This window comes from Lactuca sativa, chromosome 6 (genome assembly GCF_002870075.4).
Source record: "Lactuca sativa cultivar Salinas chromosome 6, Lsat_Salinas_v11, whole genome shotgun sequence".
Taxonomy (NCBI): domain Eukaryota; kingdom Viridiplantae; phylum Streptophyta; class Magnoliopsida; order Asterales; family Asteraceae; genus Lactuca; species Lactuca sativa.
In genome coordinates, this window is record NC_056628.2 from 196,264,311 (window position 1) to 196,290,824 (window position 26,514).

General features: G+C 36.7%; 1 long non-coding RNA gene across 1 annotated transcript; it reads left to right on the forward strand.

The window, feature by feature from the left end:
• Window positions 1-1,290: 1,290 nt before the first annotated feature.
• On the forward strand, window positions 1,291-2,354 carry LOC122194666 (uncharacterized). The gene is made up of 3 exons (XR_006184027.2): window positions 1,291-1,643; window positions 1,730-1,909; window positions 2,028-2,354. It is a non-coding gene; the product is annotated as an uncharacterized LOC122194666 (long non-coding RNA).
• Window positions 2,355-26,514: the final 24,160 nt, after the last annotated feature.

Consider the following 26,514-nt stretch of genomic DNA (forward strand, 5'->3'; position numbering starts at 1 on the left):
CTCTCTTAACAAATCATCCTGTCAAGTTGCTATGGTGAAGGCAACCCAAAAGGACCATGCACAACCGGATCAAGTACTTACCAAATATAGTTACAACCTTAGACACTAATCAAACAGTAGTAACAACTGTAAACACTAATCACCTGTTTCGATTTATCGTTCGAGGTTGTAGCTAGCACCGCAGGTGGGGATGTCAACCCCGTATATATCTATACATATGTATCTCACTCCGAAAATTAACGGTTACATTAGTATGGGTATGCTAAGTGTTTTGTCACAGCTAATAAATGGCGTCTCACTAAAAAGCTCTTAACTAGAAAGTATGTGAATAGCTTTCAGCCCTAACTTAATTGTGGTTAAGTCAGTAGGCATAATGAATTTCATTGTATAGAGTTTATAAAAGCCGAGTATGCTTGGTATGTATGTAAAAGTGTAATGTACTCACTTTTATAAAGATGTATATTTCAAAGTATTGAATATATGTACATGAATAAACTTCATGTACTTAAATATACAATAACTTGAATCCTTAAAATACTAAAAAGTTTTATAACGTGCTAGTTATAATATACAATTTAACATAAAAATCATATATTTATGTATCATATAGCATTTGTTGTGTGGACTAGTTATTTCACGATAAAATAACCATAATACATATACAAGAAGTTTATACTAGTTTATTTGTAGCAATATGTTAAACTGTTCAATAACATTTTTATAAACTAGATTTATTGTATTTTCGCATAAATGAGAATACATTTTTATAAACAAAGTATATAGACATATGTATTCCCGTCCAAACTAATTAAAATATTAAAAAGGGGTCGTAAGCACTCACTCATGAAGCGTGAGTCCCATTGTTTCGAATTCGGTTTCTATTGAGAAACTTGTCTTGAGAAACCGCAAATCGGTAATTCTTGAACATTGAAATTCTTTCGGGATTGTTTCGTAACAAATTTAAACTATTAGGGGCTGTTTGGTAATTTAGTTAACCGAAACAGGACTGCTTTGTTTAAAATAAATAGAGGGAGGGACTGTAATGGTTTAAATGAGATTAATGTTTGAGAATTAAACTAATGTTGATAAGAAATCTCTATGGAGGCGCTGTTTTGTCTGAAATAAACCAATGTTTGGCAAAAAAAAAAAAAAGGGCTTATTTTAAAAAGAATGTTGCAGCAGGGTTTATTTTGTCATTTTATCGAAGTTGTAAGGACTTAGGGCATATTCGTCCCGTCTTATGTTTGATCGGTCAAATACAAGGGACGATCGCAAGTAGAAGGTGAACGAACGATTGCAGTCATGAAGGGGGCACACGAAGCCAGCGACGATGCTTCCGATTCCTTGCTCGTCGCAGGCCACGAAGAGGGCCGAGGAACCTCTGTCGACAGAAGAAGAAGATGGGAATAAGCAGTAGGGATACGCTCCCTTCTCGTCCGGCTCCGAGGTGCAAGCGTCTCCGAGGCCGATAGCAAGGAGCGAGAGGGAGGGTAGAAGAGGTTTCGTTGGTCTCGTTGGGTGCAGCGATGGAGTGGAATGCGAGGCAAAAAAAGGGGTCCGGTAGAGGCATGTCAAGCAGCGCCTCCAGCTTCTGGTGAGGTCTCCGGCAGCAGTCCTCGACGTGCGACGGATGTTTTGCTCCGGTAAGAGTAGCTGAGTGGATCGGAGCAGCCCCTGTTGCTTCCCGTTTTTTGTTTTTGTTTTTTTTTTAATTTTTTTTTTTTGACAGAATGAATGGGTGTTTGGGTTGGTGCTGCTGCCTCGATGGTTTACCAGAGCACCACCCGTGCTTGGCTGATCGAAGGAGGTAGAAAGCAGTGATTTGGGGGTGTTTGGTTTGTTTCATTTGAAAGGGAAAAGAACGAGGGAGGGATGTTGCGAGGATTAAACTCCATGACATAACTCAAACGTAGGGATTTATTTATTTATTTATTTATTTTTTCTTTCTGTGATTTCTTTGTTCAGAAGACATTCAATGGCAGATTATAAGAGCATAACAATACTTGTATAATTTGGATGTGTTGAAGGTATGGCTGGATGATTATTTGAAGAAGAGAAAGGATGTGAGGGGGCTGTTCACGACAGCTTCAATTGAGAAGAACACTCTTCCTTTGTGTATGGTTTTGTATAAAAATATTTTTTTGTATGGTTTTTTTGGTATAAAAAGATGTTTACTTTGTGTGTAAACTTTTGTGTGTTAGCATTAATAGCCGTCAATTTGTGTATGTATGAATCCTTGAAGGATTTTTGGAGAGTACAAACTCTGTTACTTTATGTGTGTATTCTGTGGGTTGTTTGTGTGTATTTTTCCATATATTGTTCATTCATATGGTGAATGTAATTACACATGTATATGTTTTTAGGTATTTTGGTAAATATATAGTTGTTATTTTATGTCCATTTGACAATATATGATATGTGTATCATTTTATGGGTTAAATGGACCTATGTGAGTAGGATTTGAGTTTTATATAAATAATAACCCAAAGTTTTTATCATATTTGTTTTATTAGTAAGCTTAGTAAATCATCTATGGCATACATAAAAATTCTCGTATATAATATTATTGAAATGTCACACTTCTTATTACATATATATTATGTTCATTAGATACATGTATATAGTATATTTTATGAAAACTATAGCAAATTCTTATAATTGTTTGTAACTTAAGTTCTATGGACAAATATATATAGTTGAACACGAACTTAGAAATATAGGACTACTTCCATCGTTATAATCCACATCAACCACATTTGATTCTTATATTTTTCTGGAATACATTACCAATAATAGAAATCATGTCGAAATCAATAGTTTAATGTTTTGCGATTAATAAATCTGAAAAAGTCTGACTTTTCTCAACTTTTATAAATATTTCTACTACAATTAAATATTCCAAGTATAAAATTAAATATTAGAATATGACCTTAGTCCAAATATGTTCTCGAAATTTCCATCTGAGGTGTGCAAGTCTCTCAATGGATAGAAATGATTTTAACAGTTTTAAGAAAATCAATAATATACTAGTTTCAAATCTTAAAACGGTCGTATCTTTTGCATACGAATTCTGTTTTGGACGTTCTTTATATTTTTGGAAACATGGAAACACGTACTATGAGACTAGAGTGTTTGTATTGCTCACAATTGTTTATTACCAAATTTTAGTTTTTCAGACGTGTTAACTAAGGTTGCAGTTTGATTCGTTTGACAGTTTACATATTTGGAGGTAAGATACCATCCGGTATCTTATAATAATATTTTTATTTAGAAGCTAGTTGCTATATTGTATTCCCCTTTCGAGGATACGAGTTCTCTATAGCCAATTTAGCTCTGATACCATTTTGTCACACCCCGGGCGAGGCGGTGGAACACACCGGGATGAGCAAGTAAGTTCATGGATCACATCTAAACTAAATATATAACACAAGAACAACAATAAACAAAATAGAATTCGCCTTCCATCTTGATTTTTTAATACACGGTTTTTACAAATAACAATTGTTCATGAATTGCCTTAACAGATAGGCATACAATACATAACAAGTAAACTACGTCACATGTAATACAATCCATCTTGAATGTTTGTTTAGTGATTTCCTAAGAATATATGTAACTTTGGGGTTAACACAAGTTTGGTGCGAGTTACAGGTTTTTTGCTAATAGTAGTAATACTTTTAATAAGTCTAAAAAATATTTTCTTTGTATGTATAACAATAGTTAAAACAATGTTTTCAATGAGTCTTTAAAAGGAAAAATGTTTTTTGGTATAAGTAAATTCATACTTAAAACTATGATTGTAACGAATCTTTGAAAGACAAAATGTATATTTTGTATAAGTAAATCTGTAACACCCTGATTTCCTAGATGTAGAATCTTGAGGATTTAGTGCAAGTTGAAGGTCCTACTCGACGAGTTGGTTGGCCCAAACTTGTCGTGTAGGAGTTGATCAGGACGCGTGGGTTAGGAAGCCTACTCGTTGAGTTGGAGGGATGGACTCGAAGAGTTGAAGCTGTGTGATGAAACCCTAATTTCTTGGATATGCAGCCTATTAAAAGGACTATAAGTCCTTTACCCCGCCTCCCTTACTACCTTTCATTTCCAGAGAGTAACCCTAGCAAGCTAAGTGTGTTTTTGGAACATTCCTTGAAGAGGCTTGAGGACCTAGAGGCTTGGAATGAGGGAGAGCTTTTAGATCCAACATTTACATCATGTTGGCATCCAGTGGGAGGTAAAAAGTCTCTACCTTGGCTTTCCATTCCTTAGATATCTTCTTATGTGAGTTTATGGGCTTTTTAGAAATGAGGGCCATTCTCAAGTTAAGCTTGCCCAGAGGGTATGAGTTTCAGATCTAGACTTCTCTAGGTGCCAAGTACATAAAGTGTAACACCGTAAACTTTCAAACAAAATTTTCATTTATAAAATCACATAATTCTCATAACACATTTCACAAAAATCTCATTTATTTAATTTACAAAACGCAACTCTATAATTGTTTGATTTATAGTACATGATCCTCGAAACATAACTCTTTCTCTGGTGTGTACAATTAAGCCGGCGCCTTCCCGCGATCCTAAGAAGAACCTGAAACACATATCACATAACACGGTAAGCACGAAGCTTAGTGAGTTCCCCAAAATACCACACATATCATATTAGCCACTCAAGGCTAACTCAATACAACCCTCCAGTCAATGTGTCTCAGTGGAGACCCTCCGGTCCCACAACTCGGGTAAACCCTTCGGTCCTAACTCAATAAGCTCATAACAATAATACTCAAAATAAATCACAAAGACATAATGCAGAATACCACAATACACAAGTAAGCACATAAGAAATCACGGTCACACAAAGATACCACTCATGGTAAGTATAGTGAGAAGACTCACCTCAGATGATGAATAACTCCTATAACACTGCTGCTGCGCATCGACCTCTATCTCTGAGCCAAACCCACAATTAACCGAATTAGGAACTACGTCCAAACTCCCACCCAAGGTCTAAAGGTAGCCCACTAACCAGGCCATCCATAACCCAAAACCCATTGGGCCCACCAAGGCCCAATAATAAGTGGGTTCTCCCGAGGCCCAACTCTCAAGTCTAGATGGAAAGCCCAACACAAGGGCCCAAGGCATATATATATATATATATATATATATATATATATATATATATATATATATATATATATATATATATATATATTGCTCTGATACAAATCTATAGTACACTAGCCCAAAAATCCAGGCCTAACATTCAAGGCCCAAAATGAGACTTAGCCCAAAATTCCACAGTGAGGTTATGCGGGACGTACCTCCCATGGTACACTCAGCATACTCATGAATCCAGATTGGCTATCGGGGACACTTGGTCAGTACGCAGGACGTACTGGAATTACGCTCTATGTACTTCCTAGTTTCACTCTTTCTACTCATTTGGTCTTAATCAATTAAGATCTTGGCTTATATCATAGCTCTGGATTCCTTAATGGCTCTTACTCCATAAAGTAAGTGACTTTAAGCCTCTGCATGGTTGATAAGGTCACCAACACACAAAACTCTCACTCTTCTATCTAGGGGTGTTCGTTTGGATGGATCGGTTGGATCCGATATAATCATGTGAATCCAAATTGATTTCGATTTTCAAAACATGAATACGAATAGTCCAAACTGTATTCAAATACGATCCAATCCGATCCGATTACAATTCGTTTGGATCGGTTTTTATAATTCGGTTTTCAAAAACGAAAATGTTTTAAAACAACATATAATTATAATATTATCCAACTTTACAAAATAAACGAAAACAAATTATTTAGTTGTGATTTGAAATTTATAAACAACTACTAAAAAGATATATTATAGTTAAATATTTTATAGATAGAAAACTTTTGATAGAAAATGCATATTAATGTTTTTTTATCGGGTGAAATGTTTTGAACCTATTTGAAAAAATAAATTACAAACTTAATATATAACTATTGATATATATTATAAATAAATAAATAATAAATATTTATTCGATTTTTTTGGAGTATTTGATTCTTATTTTATAAACCAAAACCAATCTGAAATCCAAAATAATTATTCGGTTTTGTTGAAAACCAATCCAAAAATCCGAATATCTGAACCAATAGTACAATCTAAATTGTCCAATTGGACAATTCAGTTTTATCCAATTAGTGAACAACCCTACTTCTATCACAAAATGCTCCTATCTCATGCATGGCTTGATTCCAACGTCAAAGTCTTGATTTTTATGACACTACACCACTAAATACACTTAAAGGGGGTTGATCATAGTCTCTGGAGCTCAAATATAACATAAAGTCTCCAACTTTTGGGAAGCATCACCGAAAGGACCTCATATCATACAAAATATCTACCAAAGACACCTGAACCTAATAGGAACTCCCGACCCTGAAGAAGGACAAACCCTTCTGCCGTTGCGGTACTCGATCTGTCTCTCCAGAACTTGGAAACTCTAGTGGTCTGTCTCTCTGTCAGATCACCCTTGCAAAATATCATCATGTTAATCGCTCATCGAATAGCAGACTTTAAGAAAACTCTAACAAATTTGACTCTCTAATCGATCCCGATCGTAACTCAAAAGTAATGAAAAGGTCATATCCCACTAAGGATCCACCGTCTGAACAACTATCAAAACTCTTCTGAAGGAATGATCCTCAAAACTCTGTCTCCAAAAAACAAAACAGTCAAGCCAACTCGAAACGATCCTCTGATACCTCTAGTCATAAGCCCCAGTTTATCTTAGACGTCCCTTCCAACACTGAGCACCATGTCAACTCCGACCCAATAGTTGAACCTCCAAAGGTTACCCACTGCACACCCAATAAAACGACTTACCATCTTCCTTCTCACAATAACTATCCCGAATCATTGTGACACAAAAGTCATGAAGTTTGCTATACCCCAAGCAAATACTACAACCCCATATGAAGTCGTCTCACCTCCGACCTCTATCATCTACCACCTACTGGTTCCATACGTCTCCTGGTTCTTCCCATACCAACGAAACTGACCCATTCCAGTCTGAGACATTAAATGGAGATCAATACCCCTCAAAATGAAACCCATCTACGAATCTGGAACCTCATCTCGCCTACTCAATACATGAATTGTCCCAAACTCAACTTGAGAGTCTGATTAAACAAAATAATTGGAGCCACTCATTTTCAATCTGACACTCAAACCCATACCCGTGATTTGCGAATTTATGCACACACCGTCTCTCCCACTTCCTTCCGATTACGGTAATCCCTCCTCAACTCGGGATATAACAATTCCCGAACGTCATGGAGACCCCAGTCTTACCCCTGGTTTGGCAACCATGTTCCCGAAGACTAAAGTGGTAAGGCTACCCAAGCCTAAGAACTCCTCTGCGTCATACTCTGACTAGTGAATACTACAACTCCCCGCAGAACAATATTCACTCTTATTGACTACTGAGTGATACGGTTCCTACCGTAGTCTTAAGATGCTCCTTTATTGACTCATGAGTGCTACAGATCCCCGCAGACTTACGACACCCTTTCACTGACTCGTGAATGTTACGGCTTCCTGCAGTATCACAACACTCTCTCGCTAACCAGTGAATACTACGGCTCCCCGCAGTACCACGCCACTCTCTCGCTGACTAGTGAGTCTTCGGCTCCCCGTCGTATCATAACACTCTCCCGTTAACCAGTGAAAACTACGGATCCCCACAGTTGTTGGATTAGGTGTCTAAGCCCATAACTATTTTGGTATGTACTTGACCCCATTGTGAGCATGGACCTTTTGTGTTGCCTTCACTATAGCAACTAATAGGACGAATTAAGGAGAAAAAGGTTTAACTACGATTTATTAACATATTATATGAATAATGTATTAAAAAAGAAATCATATTATTTAATTAATATTAATCAAGAGTTAATAAGAATTAATTTTATGGCTAAAAGACATTAACTAAATATAGGGTACTGATTGTATAATTATAAGATAGTTGCATAAATGGGTTAATGGACTCCATAGAAGTTAGAGTGGACGAAATCTATGGTGAAACCCATAAGAATTCGTCCAAGGCCTCTAAGAAGGGAGTCCATGGCTGCTTAGGGCCTAAGCAGTCATATTAGAGTTTCCTGGTTGAAAACCCTAATAGCTTACCTATATAAGGAACCCCTAAGCCCCAAAAACATAACCATCTCTTTGAGAGAGCCCTAGAACGTTTTTGTGGCTCTTCCTCCTTCTTCTAAGTTCATCTTGTTGCTCATGGTGTTTGTGACTCCATTAGAGGTGCAACATTTAAGGCACTAAGCTTTCAAATGTCAAGATCAAAAGGAATTGAGATTGTTATTGGAACATAACAAGCAAGGTAAGATCTAAACCCTAATTCATATGTTAATTCAATTATTATATGCTAGATCTAGGGTTTATGAGCTTTGGATGATTATTGCATTTTCATTAGACAAACTAGATCCAAAGCATTAGGGTTTGCATGTACACCATAGGATTGATGTAGTGCTCATAACCCATCAGTGGTATCAGAGCCTAGGTTGTTTGTATGATGTATTTGATGATTTACATGATTATTCAAAGTTGGAAATTGAAAAATCTTGGATCTAGAGCCTGGACTCGCCGAGTCCATAATTGAACTCGCTGAGTTCACTGGCAACTCGACGAGTCCAATGTTGGCTCGACGAGTCGGAGTGTCAGATTCCAGATTTTTCAGGATCTTGAACTGTTTTGGCTTGGGATAATTACCATAAACGTTTTTTATTGATAAAATTCGTTTTTTTTATTAATTTGGAGTGATTATCCTTGCCAAAATAGAAGATAAGTGTCAGTTAATTAGATAATCACTTCCTTATATGATAAACTTGATTTATTTGATTTATTTGATTGGATTATCTTTCCATAAATTGAATTAGGTCAAATTTAGATAATTACCAATTATTTGATTAATTAAATTATTTGTAATTAGATCTAGATAGTTTTGAAAGTTTAAAAACTTGCCCTCGATTATTGGAATTTAATTTTTTGATTAAAAGGTTTAATTTTGAAATGTTTAAATTCTAAACACTAATGTTTTGAAAATTTTCAAAATTTCCCTAAAGTTTTGGAATTTAAATTTTTCATTCAAAGTTTTAATTTTAAAATGTTAAATTCTAAAACCATAATTTTTTGAAAAAAATCAAATTAAATCCTTATGGATTTATTAAATTAATTAAGTGTATAATTAAAAGAGAGTTAATAAATCCATAATGATATGGTTTATATTTAATTAAATTAAAACGTATAATGTATTAAATTAAACCACTTAGTACTTTAGAAGTGTAAAATACACCCTTATACTATATAAAATTAGAAGTCTAATATTATATATGTATGGGTAAAGAGTCAGTCTTACCGTTAGTAGACCTCATTCACGAAACTGGTCTATAAGGGGTGTTTAAGGAAACGGCCTGTAAAATGACCGTTATTGGGTATCCACTCTTACCCACCGCACTCTTGACTAGTGGAGGGTCATTAGCCGAACTGGTAGGATAGGACACAACCTTCCATTATAATTATAATGAATACGAAGTAACTAAAAACTTTTATAAATTCCCAAATCTTAGTTACTTTAGGAAAAATGTGGAGTTGGTGCTATTCCATGAAATTACACTTTGTACCCTTGCTAAGACGTTAGTGGAGCGTGTGTGGTTAACCGGCACACTAATTAGGCTCTAAGAAAATGTGGCAAAGGGTGACTCGATGTTTGTCATAGATCGATGGAGCATGTGTGGTTAACCGACACGTCGATTAGGTGACTGTAACATTGGGGGCACCATGTATATTTGCATGGTGATCCACAACTTGTTTGTGATCCTTGGAATCCCAGTCACAAACGAAGGGTACACTCGAGATTTAAACATGCCATTGAAACGTTCAATGAATCTCAAAAGATCTAGGAGTTTCAATTCATTTAAAACTTAATTTTCAATATTCATTTTTCATGGAGGAAATTAGTAAATCCTCATTTACCAACCTTCAAATGTTTTGCAATTTGGATTATGACATCCCTCTTCCAAATTCCAATATATTGTGTTGGGTCCTAGCCTTGATATTTCATTTGGGTGTTATATCAAGGATTCCAATTAACTAACTTGAATTTCTCCCGTTTTGTAGATGTCAAAGTCTGACAACTATGGTCTTCTTGAATCCGTTGGAAAACGTTTTCCGCATGAAGATGATGTTCCACGATTGGATTGTGGAAATGGAAATCATGCTTCACTTCCTCCACCTCCTCCAATAATTATCCCTGACCAACGTGTTCGAAGACTTGAAAAGTTCAAGGTCACTCAAGCCCTATTGGCAAAAAGACACAAAGATGGAAAGTCTGTATGTGCTCATGTCTTGGATATGAAGTTGCATAATGATAGATTGGGAATGTTGGGTGTCGATCTCTCAAGGAAGTTGGCTGTTGAATTGGTTCTTCAGTCATTTCCCAAATCATATAGTGAGTTCATTAGAGAGTACTATGTGATGGACCACGACGTAACCCTCATTGATTTGACTTATTTGCTTAATGCTGCTGAATCAACGATGATTTGGCGCACTGGTCAAGCAAATTTGTCTGGCAAATCAATGTCCCATCCTTTTATGGGAAATGGCAACACTAGAAGTCCAGAAAACTTTTCTCTATGCAAGAGAAAGGCTGAGTTTGAGATAGTCCCATGTACCATTCCAGAAGAATGCATATGTTTCTACTGCCAAAAGAAGGGACATTGGTTACGAAGTTGCCCATACTACCTGAGAGATCTAAGAGATGGGAGAGTCAAGATGTATGACTCCGCTTCAGGTAAAATCCACTATCTAACTCTATTAAGTTTTCTATTTTAGATTCTTAATACATGATGTAATAAGATTGCATTTTGTTGTAGGATCGAAGAAAAGAAAGGAAACTTAAAGGAAGAAGTAAGTTGAGTCTGATCTCGAAGAAAGGGTTTTCAATCGCATGATTCGATGATTGGATTTTAAGCTGCTACTTAGAGTTATGATAGATTGCTTTGGAATATGTAATAGCATAGTTTGCAATTGAATTTGCATTGTAAGGACAAGTTTTTCCGCACCTTTTTATAAATAAAATAAATTTTGAGTTTTGTCTTATATATATCTTATATATATATATATATATATATCCTTGCAATGTTATTTATGAAAATTGATGCTTGTGTGTTTCTATTGTAAGCAATATTAAGTGGATGTGATTCTTAGTTATGTTATTTATGGTAGTGTCATAATTTTCTAAGTAAGGAAAGATTCCCATCGCCCAAGTTTCAATTGGACAGAAGCTTGGAATCACATGATTTGAATCATGTGATGTATGGAAATCTTGGTACTTAGGAAATTCAGACTAATTCCTTGATCACACAAGTATGTGAGTCAAGTGAAGGACTAAAGGACTAGAAAACGATGTTGTGCACTGGTCAAGTCCACCACAAATAACAATAAGATTATTCGTCATGATTTACTAAAAGTCTAGTAAATGTGGTTATGCTTAAAAGATTAAGTATAATTCTGAATTATTGAAAAGTGTCAATAATAGCATAACGAATAAGAAGAATCAATTAGGTAGAAAGATAAAAGTTTCTCCAATCTGGAAAGAAGGGAGATTACTTTTGTATCATGTTTTATGATTGTCTCATTGATTGTGAAACCATACCACAATTGATCCTCTAGGTAAACCTTAGTTCACAGGTATGGCTAAGAAAAGGAATTGGAAATATTTGAAATGGTTAAATCAAAAGGTGAATCATACTTCGTTTCAAAATCAAGTCTTAGAGTCATACTCCAAGATTGTGACTTGAGTGACATATCTTAAGAAGTTTTAACACACTCATCAGATGTAGAGTAGAAAATTGTTTTTCTTACTCTTGCACGTTTGAAATTTGTAAATTGTGATGTCTTGGATAAGACAAAGACCAAATAATACCAATTGTATGTCATGTTTGTCTTGATAAGAATCCGCACTAACTCTTGAATATTTGTTTGTCAAGGAATGTTTCTTGACAAGAGAATCTTATATGTTAAGAGGTCAGTGAGAGTCTAAATGATCTTGAAAAGTTTCAACAACAAATCAAGAGTAAACTTAGTTAAACACTAGCACACAATTCTTGTTTCTATGCCATTCCAGTTTAAGTCAACTATGCATGTGAGTTCTATGAGTTCTCAATTGAATGCATAAAGGTAAAACACCTTGTTCAATGAAAGTACATTGACTAGTATACGTGAACTGTTGAACAACTTAGAAGCAATGGTGGGACATTTGATGTAAAGAAATTAAGAATAAACAAGTTAATTCCATATGAGTTTGTATTTGTCACAAATATTCTCTTATGATTATGATTATGACAAATTCACATGGATAAGAACACATACACCATAAAATCTAAGTGTCATAAGGTTTCTCTCCATTTCATGAAAATGATTGTGAGGAAACGCTTTAAGTAAGAGAGATTTTAAGGAGATATTGATTGTGTAAATTGCATTCTCAAATTCGATTATGATTACGACATCCCTCTTCATAGTTCGAATGGTGATATTTGGCAATTAGTTTGAACATTTAAGACTTACTTCTATAAGTTCTAAAATGGTTTAAACACACATATGAGCTTTTTAAGGAAAGGTGTATGAGTTTGAGAAGCTTGATAAAAGTTTATCAAAGCATCTCGTATTAGAAATATGAACTTTGGAAGTCAATAAGTATTGATTTTTAGAAGTCCAACTGTTTTCTGAATACGTGTCAAAGCTAGTGGGAGCATAAGTGTTATGCTGGTGTGGAGATAATTATCATGTTAGTGGGAGCATGATTATTATTTTAAGTGTTGCAGGTTAGCAATATTAATTATAGAAAACAAAGTTTCAATTCACAAAGTTGCAAAGGTTGAATAGTTGTTTTGCTATAATTAAGGGAGAGAATGTTATGCTTCATTTCAAATCTAAAGGCTTAGACGAAGAAATTTTAATTAGATTTAGTCAAAAGACATATATAAATGTTAAGTTGATAAAGGTTTAACATAGGGGCATTCTAGATATGGCAGTATTATAGCAAGAAACTGGTAAAGTATCACATTTTTCATTATGAATCGTGTCCCATACGCTTCGGGTATAGGATCGATTGCATATGTTGTAATATTTGACCGTTCTAAAATTTTCCAAATGCCTAGGGCATTAAGAGGGAAAAAGGACTAGAACCGGATTTGACTAAAATAATTAACAACTGTCAAGTACAATCTAAGGTTCGCCAAGAATTGGTCACTTGTGGGCAGTTGGAAGTATAGTAATGAATGGACCATAATGGCATTATTATGATTAGATATGATTCTATTAATAATGAGTTGCCGTATGGAAAATATGGAAATGTTTCCATATTGGGAGTTAGATATCAAGAATCTATGTCTAGATTAGAAACTTTTATGCAAGAAGGATGTTCAAAGGAATGTACTTTGAATGTGAGACTTCACATTTATGGAACTGTCTTATAACAATCGCCAATAGAGAACTTTGTAATTTAATTGGCAAAGTCTTGGTGACTTTTGTGAAATAAGATTACAAAAGGATCATTGCGTAAAATGTTAGAATCTAACATACTCTAGTAGTGGCAATAATTTGGTATTCTTACAATAATTATAAGGATTAGGAGCTGTGAAATGAGTATCATTGGAAATGTGTTAAATTGATCTACTTCACAAAGTAAGGACCATAGGTAAACATAGTATGTATGTTTGGTGCATGGGACAACTGTTGTTATAATTCAAGTAATAAGTTGATTACCCGATGCAATGAATAATGTGTAATCATTATGGTGACTAAATAAAAGGAGTTTTATTTATTCTCAAAAGTTTGGGGCCATATTGGATTCGGTTATTCTTGTGTTTCATTTTGCATGTTTTTACTTCCTAAATAATAATGTCATTCGAACGTTCCACATTCGCTCATACTTTGGGAAGAGGTATGAAAGAAGATTGTCATGAAGTGGTTTGTAGATTGTCTAAAGTGTATTAGACATAGCAAAAGTTTGTTGCAACGTTCATGAGTGCTTATGAATAAGCTTTGAGCATTGGATTAAACCCATGCTCACTTGGATCGTTTCATGGATTTGATCATGAGTGATTGGTGAGATGATAATAACTTATATTCTTGAAACCGAGATGTGTGAGTTGTATTCTGAAAGTCGATTGCACATTGATAATAAGTAAACGCACCAGTAACTTGGTGTTATAAAACATATTGTTGTGTGTGATTTGATGAGTAGGTACAAGTGAGCATTTGAGTCAAAGTTTATCTGTTCCTTTTACCCAAGGTAGGATAAAAGCGATATCTGTGGGCCCCTCGATGAGTTAGTGATGACACCCTAAGTGCTTGGCCAAGCCGGGAGTAAGTTGATGTGTTCAATTATAGTCTATTGTCAGTCGTCATAAATCGGAAATCAGGAAACAACACATAGACTGAGAGAATGATTATAATCCATGTCTCATGTCTATACAATATATAGAATGGAGGAATATATGATCCCTTATTAAAAGGACATGTTTCTGATATGATCAGAGTTCGACAACGGCTTTTGAAAGCTACGATTGTTGATCAGGTTCCGAAGTCATACGCAATATAGTTATTAGACTTATCCAAGTGGGAGACTGTTGGATTATGTGTCTAAGCCTATAACTATTTTGGTATGTACTTGACCCGATTGTGATCATGGTCCTTTTGGGTTGCCTTCGCTATAGCAACTGATAGGATGAATTAAGGAGAAAAAAGTTTAATTATGATTTATTAATTTATTATATGAATAATGTATTAAAAGAGAAATCACATTGTTTAATTAATATTAATCAAGAATTAATAAGAATTAATTTTGTGGCTAAAAGACATTAATTAAATAAAGGGGACTGATTGTGTAATTATAAGATAGTTGCATAAATGGCTTAATGGATTCCATAGAAGTTGGAGTGGATGAAATCTATGGGGAAACCCATAAGAATTCGTCCAAGGCCTCTAAGGAGGGAGTCCATGGGTTGCTTAGGGCTGAAGCAGTCAGATTAGAGTTTCCTGGTTGAAAACCCTAATAGCCTACCTATATAAGAAACCCCTAAGCCCCAAAAACATAACTAACTCTTTGAGAGAACCGTAGAACGTTTTTGTGGCTCTTCTTCCTTCTTCTAAGTTCATCTTGTTGCTCATGGTGTTTGTGACTCCATTAGAGGTGCAACATTTGAGGCACTAAGCTTTCAAAGGTCAAGATCAAAAGGAATTGAGATTGTTATTGCAACATAACAATCAAGGTAAGATCTAAACCCTAATTCATATGTTAATTCGATTATTGTATGCTAGATCTAGGGTGTGTGAGCTTTAGATGATTATTGCATGTTCATTAGACAAACTAGATCCAAAGCTTTAGGGTTTGCATGTACACCATAGGATTGATGTAGTGCTCATAACCCATCAGCAGTATCGCGACACTCTCTCACTGACTAGTGAGTACTACAGCTCCCCGTAGTATCACAACACTCTCTTGTTAATCAATGAATACCACGGCTCCCCGCAGTATCACGACACTCTCTCGGTGACTAGTGAGTACTATGGATCCCTACAGTATCACAACACTCTCCCGCTAACTAGTGAATACTATGGCTCCCAACAGTATCATGACACTCTCTCCCTCACCGACTCACCATGGGCTCACTCCATGGTTTCCCCTGATAAACCCAAGCGATTACTCCGACCCGGATCCACTTGCTCTCTTATCACCCCATAATCTCATCATCAGGTCATCACTACATTGAGTTCACCAACTCATGCTTCGTAGCTTAACGTAGATAGGTGCTTAGACCCACCCAGCTTATACACCACCACTCCTGATGTATGTTCTCATAGGCAAGGAAGTTTTCTCAGAACAAATGCACCCTTAGATAATCCCACTCCGGCAACACTTAACTGATGGGTTCCCACCAGAATAAAAGTCTCTCGGTACTCCACTCGCCATCTCACAACTCGAGTCCCAACATGACCAAAAATAGGATTTCATGCACTGGTACCTCGGTACACCATCAAAGCATCTCACGATGTCTTGCCTCAACCACTGATCTTCCGCTCCTGCAACTCAAAACCTCGAAATGCTCCCATATTATAAATTGAAACACGGAGAAATCATCGATGACTGAAAACATGTTGACGACAATCCAAAGCTCCATCCTATACTGATCACCACCCATACGAAACTACTCATACCGACTATAAAATTGGTTGACAAATCTATTGCTGTCCCTCCTGGAGTATAGATCACAATCTATACCTATACCTGCAAATCTTCAGCTATTGCACCCTGACTCAGAAACCTAACCACCTCGAACTCAACATTTGCAACCTAAAATATCCATGGCAACAATAAATTCTCTAAACAACGGCTACCTGTCGGGGGTTCACTCATCCTTTCTTAAGCACATGCATACATCATCTCGCCTTGCACCTCGCCTCATCCACCAATAATCCAGGTCTCATGTGTCTGCACCGCAGATCTCCATAACCAGTTCTCTAACCTCACTTGAACGAATCGCTGATCCTCTTAATAGAATACCCAGTTCTCCCCTACTCAGGGTTCAAACCATCACCAGTTGGCATACCAACAATCTACTCCATAGACTGTTTCACCAAGTACATCACACTTAACTCTTCGAACGTACCACATAATCACTCAATGATCTTCCCGATGGAAACCAAGCTACTCCAAATATCCCGTGACTCAGAAAAAAAAACCTCAGAATCCTCCCACGTGACTGATGGGTTTTGGCCATATGAACATTCCTATGTGCACATGCAAACCCTAATGCTTGGATCTAGGTTTCTCTAATTAAACATGCATTGGATCCAAGACTTCTAATAACTAATAGAGTATAAGAACAATACAAAATCAAAGTTAGAAGTATACCTTCAAACACTTGTTTGATCTTCTTGTTCTTGGAGCTTTAGAGTCACAAATGTCACTCCTCTAATGGCTTACAAACACCAACTAGCAAGAGGATGATTTGAGAGAGAGAAGAGAGAATAAAAATCGGCCAGGGTTTCTTTGTTTTAGCAGAAGTGCCGATTTCCCTTGCCTCAAGGGTCTATTTATACTTGTAAGGCTCCTAGGGTTTCACCCTTAAATCCTAGTTGGATAATCTTTACTCAAAGCAATCCAAATCCTTTCCAAGATATGCCCTTGGACGATTTGTGGCTTATCCCAAGCCCTAGAAATTGTCCAACCCTATCCAAGAAGGATTTACAGCCCAAAGTGTAACTATCAAACAATTGACAGTTTATACCATCTTATTTAATTAGTCTCTTTAAGTCACCAAATTAATTCTAATTAATTTATGACTTATATTAATCAAATAACAATATTATTATTCATTTATTATTCTCATAATATATTAATAATATTTATTCTCTCATAATAAATCATCCTGTTAAGTTGCTATGGTGAAGGCAACCCCAAAGGACCATGCACAATCGGGTCAAATACTAGCCTAATATAGTTGCAGCCTTAGACACTATTCCAACAGTCTCCGACTTGGATAAGTCTAGTAACTATATGTACAAGTACAATTCGATTTGCAATCGTAGCTCTCAAATACGCTGTCAAACTTTGATCTAATCAATCTTGTCCTTTAGATAACGGATCGTACAGTCCTCTGTTAGATATCATGCCGACAATTCGATGGAATAATTAGTCTAGCATTTGGTTTCTCGATCTCCGATGCATTTGACATAGAACTTAATCGAACACATCAATTTAGTTCTGACCGGGCCCAGCATATAATTCAAATCAAATCATCGAGCGACCGAGATATCGCTTCTACCCTCTTGGGATAAAAGTAACAGATAAACTTCGACTTATATGCATTTACTTATTCATTAATCAACTATACACAACAATGCGTTTTATAACACCGAGTTACTGATGCGTTTTCGCATTATCAATGTACAACCAATTAACAAATAACAAACCATATATCTTGGTTTTAAGACTATATGATATTATCGTCTTGCGATCACCCTTTTATATCATATTCCATAAGGTGATTCCAGCAAGCACGGGTTTGTTCCAATGCTCAAAACCAGTTCATAAGCACTCATGAACGTTGCAGCAACCCTTTGCTATGTCGAAAACCATTTAGACAATCTACACACCGATTCATGACAATCTTCATTCATATCTACTTCCAACATATGAACGATTGTGGACAATTTGAACAATTCGATTATTCTTAATAAACTCAATTATTCTGGAAGTCAAAACATGCAAAATGAAACAATAGTTAAACAATTAACATAAGACAATAACATTACTCATAAATAATACTCCTTTATTTAATCATCAAATGTTAATTACATTTCTCTATTACATGTTTCTATTACTATCTAATCTATGCTAATATCATCATTCAGCCCAATACTCCTAGCATGCTGCAAGTGCTTAACCCTACTCAGTCCCTTCGTAAGCGGATCTGCTGGGTTATCTTCTGATGATATCCTCTTCACTACGAGTTGTCCTTCTTCTACATGATGTCTAATAAAGTGATATTTTCTGTCGATATGTCGAGATCTACCATGATCCCTTGGTTCCTTGGTCAAGGCAACTGCTCCTTCATTATCACAGAAAATCTCCATGGGCTCCTTTATGGTAGGTACAACTCCAAGATCACCGATGAAGTTTTTCAACCATATTGCCTCCTTCGATGCTTCGCTCGCTGCAATGTACTCTGATTCACACGTTGAATCAGCTATGGTTTCTTGCTTGGAACTTTTCCAAGTTACTGCTCCTCCATTCAAGGTAAAGACCCAGCCCGACTGCGAACGGTAGTTGTCCCTGTCGGTCTGAAAGCTGGCGTCACTATACCCTCGCACCTTCAAGTCATCACTGCCTCCGAGGACTAAGAACCATTCCTTCGTCCTCCGAAGGTACTTAAGGATATTCTTAACCGCAATCCAATGGGCTTTGCCAGGATTCCCTTGATATCTGCTAACCATGCTCAAAGCAAAGGCTACATCAGGGCGAGTACAAGTCATAGCATACATGATTGAGCAACTGCGAAAGCGTATGGTACTCGGCTCATTTCTGCTATTTCAGCTTCGGTACTCGGACTTTGAGTCTTACTCAACTTGGCATTACTTTGTATCGGTAATTCTCCCTTCTTCAAGTTTTCCATACTAAAACGTTTTAGTACCTTCTCTACGTAAGTGTTCTGACTAAGTCCTATTAGTCTCTTACTTCTTTCTCTTACTATCCTTATTCCCAAAATATAAGAAGCCTCTCCGAGGTCCTTCATAGCGAAGCACTTCCCGAGCCAGGACTTAACCTCCTGTAGAGTCGGGACGTCGTTTCCTATGAGTAATATGTCATCGACATATAGAAAGAGGAAGCTTACTATACTCCCACTGGCTTTGACATATACACACGATTCATCTTCGCTTTGTACAAATCCAAACTCTTTGACTTTCTCATCGAAGCAAAGATTCCATCTGCGAGATGCTTGCTTAAGTCCATAAATGGACTTCTCAACCTTACACACTCTATTCGGATGCTTCGGATTCACAAACCCCTCTGGCTGAGCCATGTAAACATCCTCAGCCAACTTTCCGTTAAGGAAAGAGGTCTTGACATCCATTTGCCAAATCTCATAATCATGAAATGCGGCAATAGCTAGCATCACTCTAATAGACTTTATCTTCGCAACCGGTGAGAAGGTCTCATCATAATCAACTCCTGGAGTTTGAGTAAAGCCCTTCGCAACCAATCGCTCCTTATACGTGTGTACTTTTCCATCCACGTCGGTCTTCTTCTTGAAGATCCATTTGCACCCAACGGTCTTACGTCCGGGCACATTATCAACCAAATTCCAAAATTGGTTATCATACATGGATTGGATCTCGCTATCCATTGCCTCTTTCCATTTCGCAGACTCCGGGCCTGCCATGGCTTCCTTATAGATATTAGGTTCATCAAGGTTTATTAGTGTACCATCACTAATATACGTTTCCCCTTCGGTAGTAATATGAAAACCATAAAACTGGGGTTGAACTCCAACTCTTTTGGAACGTCTAAGAGGTAAGGATTCGTCAATCAGTTCAACCGAAGTTTCCTTCTCGGGTTGAGTGCCAGCGGTAGAGGTTCCTTCATCTATCGATTCTTGAATCTCTTCAAGCTCGATTTGCCTCCCACTGTCTCCTTGGCTTATGAGTTCTCGCTCTCGGAAAACTCCTCTCCTTGAAACAAAGACAACATTGTCCTTCGGTCTATAAAAGAGATATCCAAAGGATTTCTACGGGTAGCTGATGAAAATACATGGCTCACTACGAGGTTCAAGCTTGTCGTGAGTATCTCGTCTTACGAAAGCCTCGCAACCCCAAACCTTGATATGTGCCAACGAGGGAGCTTTCCCTGTCCACATCTCGTGAGGTGTTTTGGAAACCTTTTTAGTAGGGACTTGGTTAAGGATATGGGCAGCAGTCTCTAAGGCATACCCCCAAAAAGAGATTGATAGTGAAGCACGACTCATCATAGAGCGAACCATGTCCAACAAGGTTCGATTACGCCTTTCTGCCACACCATTCAATTATGGTGTCCTAGGTGGCGTCGATTGTGAAACTATTTCACAATCCTTGAGATAATCATGGAATTCAAGACTTAGGTACTCTCCTCCTCGATCGGATCGAAGCATCTTGATTTTCCTGCCCAATTGATTCTCCACTTCATTCTTAAACTCTTTGAACTTTTCAAAAGTTTCTGACTTTTGCTTCATTAAGTAGATATACCCATATCTACTATAGTCATCGGTAAAAGTCACATAGAAGCGGTTCCCATCCTTCATGGTTGATCTAAACAGTCCACATACATCGGTATGTATTAGGTCCAATAGACCCGCACCCCTTTCACACGTACTCGTGAAGGGTGACTTAGTCATCTTTCCAAGTAAACAAGACTCGCATGTGTCATCTTCCCTAAGGTCGAATGAATCCAACACTCCATCCTTTTGGAGTTGGGCTATGCGCTTCTTGTTGACATGTCCAAGACGACAATGCCACAAGGATGCTTTATCCATACTAGTGGAAGAATCTATGTTCAAAACATCATTTCCTAAGTTATCAACAATCATAACAGTTTCATAAATTCCATTACATGGTATAGCTTCAAAGTAAAAGACACCATTTAGATAAGCCAAAATAGAAACATTCTCATTATTAAAAGAAAATATAAAACCTTGTCTATATAAACCATGAAATGAAATGATGTTTCTAGCCATTTCTGGCGAATAGCAACAATTGTTCAAATCTAAACACAAATTATTCCTAAGCACTAAAGAATACACTCCAATCTTGCTCACAAGCGACAATCTTCTGTTCCCCATGATTAGATTGATCCTTCCTCAAAGTCAACATTCAACTTGCGAAGACGGTCGACATACCTTTGCATCTTTTGCAGGTGCACGGTAAGAGACTCTCCATGACCCATTTTAGCGGAAATCATGTTAGTGAAAATCTCATAACGCTCTTGTCTCGCGTTTTGGTGGTATCTCTCCAACAAGTCTTGGTGCATCTCGTACGGGTACATGTCCTCATAGGACTTTTGGAATTCGGAGTTCATAGTGGCTATCATGATGCAATGTACCTTCGTTGCATCATGCTCATGAGTTTCAAAAGCGGTCATTTCAGCCGGAGTAGCGATTTCAGGGTTGATTTTCTCGAGCTTCTCATCGAGGACATACTCCTTGTTCTCATAGCGAGCAATTGTGCGAATGTATCTTATCCATTCGCTAAAGTTCGTCCATCGAAAGTCACCTTTTGACAAAGGCTCATCGATGTGAATGAACTAGCAGCAGCGTTGTTTGCGTTCGACATCTACAAATAGAAAGGACAAAGATAGATTAGAATTTGAATCCCTAATTATCACCCAATAAGAAAAATTAGGGCTAGGATCCAACAACAATATTTACATATTAGAAAAGGGATGCCGTAATCTAACATTAAAACAATTTGAAGGTAAGTGAATGATGATTCACTAATTCTCCACCACAAAAAACATAACTTTAAGTTCTAAATGTATTGAGAATTCCTAGGTTTGGATGAGATTCATTGAAACTTTTCAATGGCATGTTTAAATCTCGATATGCCCCTCTCGTTTGTGACTGGGATACCGAGGATCACAAAGTGGGTGTGAATTACCATGCAAATTTACATGGTGCCTTCATTATAACGATCACCTATTCGATGTGTCGGTAAACCACACACGCTCCATCGAACTATGATAAACAATGAATCACCCTTTGCCACCTTTGCTTAGAACCAATTAGTGTGCCAGTAAACCACACACGCTCCACTAACTTCTTAGCAAGGTGCAAAGTGTAATTTCATGGGATTGCATCAATTCACTTTTCCTAAAGTAACTAAGATTGGGAAATTTTGAAAAACATGTAAATTGCTCCCGGTTGTTCAATCATTTGATAACCAGAGTCATTCTTTGAGAAATGATCACTATGAGTCAGACTCAATAAAATTTGATCAATCCTTTTTTCTGTCGTTAAGATGGAGAACTGAACCAAGAATTCTCTTTTTTCATCATCAATCGAATTGCTGTTTGCAACCCAGGATTCTATTTTACTTTGTATTTCATAGTATACTTTTAATGAGAGATGAGGTTGCCCTATCCTACCCATTCGGCTAACGACCCTCCACCGATCAAGCAAGCGGTGGGTTTGAGTGTGCACCCATTAAGTGCTATTTTATAGGCAACAACCTTATACCCACCTTATAGACCGGCTTCGTGAATGAGGCCTACTAACGTTAAGACTAGCATTTTAATTATACATATATATATATATATATATATATATATATATATATATATATATATATATATATATATATATATTAATCTTGTAATATTATATTAGTATAGGGTTGGATTTCAAACTTGTAAAATTCAAGGGTTTGAAATTTACATTGTCTAAATTAAACTTTTAATCATAAAACATAAATTTCAAAACTTGAGTGCAAGTTTTAAACATTTAAAACATGGAGGATCAAATAACAAATAATCTTAATCAACAATTAATTCCATAATTATCCATATTTGATTTATTTAAGATTTCTTGCAAAATAATTTACCAATTTAATCAAAATAATTAATTAATTATCACATAAGGAAATTAAATATTTTATTAATTGATAAATATCTTTAATTAGATCAAGATTATAGTCATATATATATATATATATATATATATATATATATATATATATATATATATATATATCAAAAAATCGGATTAGGGTTGATCTAATATGATAAAGGCAAGTTTCCATAAGATAAATATCAAAAAAATCCCGATTTTGGCCCTTCCTGACGCTCGGACTCGCCGAGTTCCCAACTGGACTCGTCGAGTCAAGCCAACTCGCCGAGTCCACCATGGGACTCGTCGAGTTCATGACACAGAACCACAAAATTCGAATTTTGCAAGCAAGAAACAAACAATTATGCATAATTTTAATAGAAACCAAACCAGGCTCTAATACCACTAATGGGTTTTGGCCATATGAACATTCCTATGTGCACATGCAAACCCTAATGCTTGGATCTAGGTTTCTCTAATTAAACATGCATTGGATCCAAGACTTCTAATAACTAATAGAGTATAAGAACAGTACAAAATCAAAGTTAGAAGTATACCTTGAAACACTTGTTTGATCTTCTTGTTCTTGGAGCTTTAGAGTCACAAATGTCACTCCTCTAATGGCTGACAAACACCAACTAGCAATAGGATGATTTGAGAGAGAGAAGAGGGAATAGAAATCGGCCAGGGTTTCTTTGCTTTAGCAGAGGTGCCGATTTCCCTTGCCCCAAGGGTCTATTTATACTTGTAAGGCTCCTAGGGTTTCACCCTTAAACCCTAGTTGGATAATCTTTACTCAAAGCAATCCAAATCCTTTCCAAGATATGCCCTTGGACGATTTGTGGCTTATCCCAAGCCCTAGAAATCGTCCAACCCTATCCAAGAAGGATTTACAGCCCACAGTGTAACTATCAAACAATTGACAGTTTATACCCTCTTATTTAATGAATCTCTTTAAGTCACCAAATTAATTCTAATTAATTTATGACTTATATTAATCAAATAACAATATTATTATTCCTTTATTATTCTCATAATATATTAATAATATTTATTCTCTCATAATAAATCATCCTGTCAAGTTGCTATGGTGAAGGCAACCCAATTTAATAGAAACCAAACCAGGCTCTAATACCACTAATGGGTTTTGGCCATATGAACATTCCTATGTGCACATGCAAACCCTAATGCTTGGATCTAGGTTTCTCTAATTAAACATGCATTGGATCCAAGACTTCTAATAACTAATAGAGTATAAGAACAATACAAAATCAAAGTTAGAAGTATACCTTCAAACACTTGTTTGATCTTCTTGTTCTCGGAGCTTTAGAGTCACAAATGTCACTCCTCTAATGGCTTACAAACACCAACTAGCAAGAGGATGATTTGAGAGAGATAAGAGGGAATAGAAATCGGCCAGGGTTTCTTTGCTTTAGCAGAGGTGCCGATTTCCCTTGCCCCAAGGGTCTATTTATACTTGTAAGGCTCCTAGGGTTTCACCCTTAAACCCTAGTTGGATAATCTTTACTCAAAGCAATCCAAATCCTTTCCAAGATATGCCCTTGGACGATTTGTGGCTTATCCCAAGCCCTAGAAATCGTCCAACCCTATCCAAGAAGGATTTACAGCCCACAGTGTAACTATCAAACAATTGACAGTTTATACCCTCTTATTTAATGAATCTCTTTAAGTCACCAAATTAATTCTAATTAATTTATGACTTATATTAATCAAATAACAATATTATTATTCCTTTATTATTCTCATAATATATTAATAATATTTATTCTCTCATAATAAATCATCTTGTCAAGTTGCTATGGTGAAGGCAACCCAAAAGGACCATGCACAATCGGGTCAAATACTTGCCTAATATAGTTGCAGCCTTAGACACTATTCCAACAGTGACTGCCTCTAGTCATCTCGAAGCCTCAGACTGACACACCGCCGGATACACCAATTGTTTTGAATTAGTCCGGACCCTCAATCTGGAAATAATGCACTATCATGCACTTCGACTCAGACTCTCGACCAGCCTCCCATCGCAGGAATCATAAAAGATAAAACAAGAGACCTCACTCACACAGTCGATACACAATGTAGACAACGAGGGCCACCGCCCCGATGTACTCCTCTTTAATCACCTGGAACTGCTGCCAAAAGCATGCCTCACTCATAAAGGCACCTTCCTTAGTCTCTCGCATCTTAGTCTCATTAAAAACTACTTCTATCTAGCTCCTCTCTTCACCATCTTTTGGTCAAAAAGAGTAAGAGTATTAAATCCCAAAAGTCCTAGGAGTTAAGCATGTTGGTGATGAACTAGTTCTCGTTCACCCCGGGTGGAATGAGTCAAGCTAGTTCTGAAATCGCCAGAGCCCTCTTGTTCTAATCTTTTTCATAACAATGGCTTGTAGCATTTCATATTTATTTGTCTAGGGGATGGGATGTAAAAGAAGGCTTTATCGTCTAAAGGCAGGGGTGAGCTTTCTCACTATACCTCGCTCTTTTTTTATCCTGCCTGCTTTCTTATCCCTGTTCCGTAAATTTCGTACGTAGACAGTTAGTTGCTCTGACTAGTTTTTTAGTGCAAAAAAGGACCAATTCTTTCGCTAAGCATAAGAGAATAAAGAGGCATTTTTAACATTTCAAATCGATATTCTTATCGAAGATAAGCAACGAAAAAACCCTAAATCTTACTACTAGAAAAAGAAGTCCTATAGTTTACAACTTTTCTTTCTATAGTAATTTGACCTCTTGCTCCACCCATCAGTCTTCTATGAAGAGAAAAATTAAAAGCTCTTCCCTATCTACTCAGTATTCGGAGGTGAATCATAGAACACTAAAAGTTGTGCTATCTTATGGACCTAACATAGGTGACATCCCTCACGTGCACCAAGAGCACATTCGAAATCAGTGCCGTCTTCTCGGGTCAGAATTAAGGGAAGATAATTACTGAAGCTGGATGGCTTGAAATTGAAAGAAAGGTTGCTTTAAGAAGCTATGCCTAATCCTTTCGTTGTTCTTTTGCTCCTCTCTCGGGACTGTAAATGGATTAGAAACCTACGTCTCATCTACTGGTCGATTGCTCAACTCAGACCGCGATCTTCCAATAAGCATTATCTCTACTCATCCCCGAGTCTTGCAACTCCAACCAACATTTCACCAAAAATCTCTCAGAAACTAACTCAATTTCCCTCTCAAGGTATGCTCCATTGAAACTCGTTTGACATGGCCCTTTGGCCCTACAGTCTATCATATTTGCTCTAAGCCTAATCAATCACAACGAGATAACCACTAAAATCTAAAGCACTAACCACCACGAA